This window comes from Triticum dicoccoides, chromosome 3B, assembly GCF_002162155.2.
Source record: "Triticum dicoccoides isolate Atlit2015 ecotype Zavitan chromosome 3B, WEW_v2.0, whole genome shotgun sequence".
Lineage (NCBI taxonomy): Eukaryota > Viridiplantae > Streptophyta > Magnoliopsida > Poales > Poaceae > Triticum > Triticum dicoccoides.
Window position 1 is genome coordinate 486,173,187 of NC_041385.1, and position 4,166 is coordinate 486,177,352.

Here is a 4,166-nt window from a genome sequence, read left to right on the forward strand (position 1 = left end):
GCTGCGGTGCGGGGATAGGTCGGGGAAGCACCGGAACAGTCGCCGGGGGGCGCGGGCAGCTGCGGTGTTGCGGCCGGATGGGGGGTGGGAGCTGGAGAGCGAGCGTGCGAGAGTCCAGCGCGCGGGAGCGGGCGCAACAAATAAGCGGCGCGCGATTGCGTTTCGGCCAGCGCGATGAACTTCATATGCCGCACGCGCTGTTTTTGCGCGCCCGCTGGAGCAACTATACCGGTTGCGCGCACGCTAAAACGTCCAATTTTGCGGCATGGCACTAGTTTTGTGCGGCTGTTGGAGATGCTCTTAGCTTTGCTACACCAAGTAGAGATAACAGGGCAAGGATATTACGTTATGAAGTGGCAGTCCTTAATTGGAGATCATTAGGGGCACGGGCCGACCTTGAAATTCAGGTATGTGGTATTAGTGGAGAAGGAAATTTTGTAGGCTAAATAACTTAATTTCTTAGGTTCACCCTAAAAAAAGCTTAATTTCGTAGGTGTAGCATTGTCGCACGATTATCAAGGTTGCCTAATTTAGGCCCCGCAGTCGGGTTTGTCAGGCTTTGCTAGACTTACGTAAGATTACTTACAACTTTTACGTAAAAGAAAACGTGGAGAGCTGGGGTTGAAGGAATCGGGGGAGGAAGGGGCCCACCCCGTTAAAATGATGGAGGGGGAGGTTTAGTTACGAAGTCCCCTTCTCCCCTCCCACGACACGCCGGGGAGGGGTGGGCTAGCCGCTAGGCTCTTCGGCCCATCTTCCCTGCCGCCGTCGGCAGGCGCTGACGGGCAGAACCCGACTGGCGCGGCGGCGGCAGGCCCCTCCTCCTCCTCTTCTCGTGGGGGCTGTCGCGAGGCGGCGTCCTCAGGTGGCGGCGCGGCAGCGGGTACGCGATGCGACAAAGCGGTCGACTGGTGGCGGCATGCCGGCGTCCTACATCCCGAGCGTGGCGCGACAGCTGTGGAGCTCCCGTCTCGGGAGGTGGCACGTGGACGGACGCCCATCAGGATCCGATGATAGAGGTCAGCCAATGACGCGGACCTGGTAGTCTCCGCGGTGGCGTGCCTCCTGGATGCTAGTTCTCACGGGGCTGGTGTGGGGGCGGTGCAGTTGTCCTGGGCGGATCGACCGGTTGTCCAGGCGGCCTAGGGTGGCGAGCGCGGCCGGGTCTGGTGGTAGGCACGGGATCCGGTGGCCGGTGGTACGAGGAGTTGCTTCCGTGCGTTCCCGGTGTGGTGGCGGGGAAGATGTGGGTTGGTGGAAGTCTTGGCATTTGACAGGGGGATGGTGCTGGTCTGAGAAGCCGATGAGAGGTCGGAACGCTAGAGTTGCTGGCTGCCATAGGTGGCCCTCGTGCGCTATGGTGGCGTCCGCCTTCTCGCAATGGCCGGCCGCGTAGGCCTGTCAACGGGGTAGGAGTTTGACTTGATCCTCCTGCCTGGGATTGGCTGTTCCTCGGGCGGCTCTGGGTCCCCTTTGTTCAAGCCAAGGTGGGTGGTTGCAGTTGGGTGGGGAGGCATGCTCACGTTTTGGCGTCGGGTGGAGGTCTGTGGCTGTGGTAGGTGGGACTTCGTGTTGCCGACTGGCAGATCAATGCGTCAAACCATGGACTTGGCGTCGTTTGAGATGCGTCTCTACGATGGCCGTTGGCAGTCACTGGGTTATATCCACCCGGTCCACGAGACAGGGTGGGATTGTTCGCATGGGCGCCCCTATGGTGGTGGTGCCGACCCTGACTCGGTGGCTGATATCGGACTTTTCCTGCCGTGGTTTGTGCTCTGTGGAGTGGGTGGTTGGCGAGGTCTCGGGGCTTGGATGCCGGGGCGGCGGCCCCGGGTGGTGGTCCATATGGTTGGCCTTCCGTTGGGCACCATGGCGGCGGTGATGGCTATGTCTCTTGGCCATGTGGGTGGCGAGAGCTATGGCAGCAGTGACTCGGGCGCGCTCTACCTCTAGCAGCAGCGGCGCCCTGATCTGAACCTGGGGTTCTGATCCCGTTGTTCCTACCCTCAAGACCTCGTGGTGGGATGAATTAGTTGCCGAACGAAAGCGCTGCATTTGGTCGCCAACAATGACGACGCTTGCGGGCGCCCTTCTCTTCATGAAGACGTCGTTTTGGGGCTCCTTTTCGTGTCCGGCTCCAGGTGAAAACCTTGTCCATCATGGACTCAGCGGCGGCGGCGCTTCGCGTCGTGTTTCCTCTTGGGGGCGTTGTTATGGAGTGTAGGTGTTGTAGCGTGTAGTGCGGCGGTGTTCTCAGTTCCTTTTGTATTCTCTGGCGATCGCGTAGTCGTGTGCGTGATCCGGTTATCTTGGGATCGGCATTGTAAAAGGGTTCGCATCACATTGTATTGTTCGGCTGTATACTCTTGTGTGGTTGCTTCATATAAAGTGAAGCAAAAGCCTGTTTCGATGAATTTACGTTAGTCTGTTCGTAGATGTAGTATTATTGGTGCCTATCCATGAACAGTGATCACGCAGACCCCATTTCTTTTTTTTTGAACCGAAACCGTAGAACAATCGTTCAACGGGAATATCACGAAATAAAATTGTCTACAACATATACAAAGTGAACCAAAGAAAGGCTTAACCCACTCCTGTTTTGTTGAAACCTGAGACTAACATTTTATTAAGTCAAGTGCTGATCAATCCAACTGGAAAATTGGTCTCTAAATTTAGTCTTCACTCTGTGCAGAAGAAGCAGCAGGTCTGTCTTGAGGGAGGTCTTCCATGCTTTGATTGTAGCCTCTTTTGCCTTGAAGATTTAATCATTTCTTTGCATCCAGATGTTTCAACAGCCCATAATCATGATTTCCATGGCAAAAGAAGCAGGGACACCCCATTTCACACTGGGCATACCCCATTTCATACTGCCCATAGGGCCGGCCCTGGGGAGGAGCAGGGGGATGGCCGCCCCAGGCCTCCAAAGATCAGGGGCCCCTCCCCATGTATGTATACATCGATGCAGAAAAAGATGCCCAATCGGGCTTGCCGGTTGGGCCTCACGCAGCATGCAACACGCACGCAGCAGGCCAGCGAGGCACAACGGCAGCAATCGTTTCTTTCATTTTCTTCACGTAAAAATAGGAGTGATTGATCCCTTCCTATTTCATCTCGCATTGAAGCATCGATTTGTAGCGGCCGCCGAGGCTTCGATTGGTCACGACTGCATGCTCGACGCTTATTTCTCCTTTTCTCCTAATCCTCTTGTCTTTTTTGTGAATTCTCCTAATCCTAATTTACTCCGGCTCTGGTTTCCGTCCATCGCTGATTCGGCCATCCAAGGTATAACATGTATTCTTATTGTGGTTCTGTAGATGCATAGCCGGCCCAGTGGCATTATTCAACAAGTAGTGATTTTTTTAGCATTGTGTCATCCTATCATCTGGAAGAAAATATGCATCTGCTAGCGATAAAAGGAAAAGAAAGACGTCATGTTACAAGGAAGAAACAATTTGAGAAAAGTGATTGTCGAGAAGAAATTCTAGAATTTGAGAAGGTTGTCCAAGTTTTTTTTTGTTTTGGTTGATAGCGATCATTTCTTTGAAGGGTAAATTTAAAGAACCTATGATGCTTAAAGATATATTTGGAATTTTTTTAGCTCGGAAACTATGAAGTAATTGGTGATAGTGAACTTGAAGAGTGCACTACTGGAGTTAGCTTATTTGCCGTCTGCCAACTCTTTGCCGTCAGCTGACTGATGACAAAGAGGTATTTGCCGTCAGCCACACAAAAACGGACGGCAAAGATGTGGCTGATGGCAAACAAGGTCTTTGCCATCAGCCAATTCTTTGCCGTCCGCTGGCTGACGGCAAAGAATCTTTGTCGTCCGCTAGCAGATGGCAAAGATGTGGGTGCGTCCAGTTATTGTTTAACCAACTCAAGCCCACCGGCCTCACCTTTTTGCTGTCTGCAAGAGGACAACAAAGAAACTTTGCCAACCGTTGGCAGACAGCGAAGAGGCATGGTACGTTAACGGCCGTCCCGCCCCCATCCTCTGTCTCTTCTCTCTACTCTCTCATTCCCTCCCCACCCACACCCGCGCCGTCGCCGACCCCGTCTGCCGTAGCCGGCCGCCCCGCTGCCCCGCACCCCTCCACTGTGGCGCCCCGACCTCCACCGCACCCTGCCGCCCGGCACCCCTCCCCTGCGGCGCCCCGACCTCCACC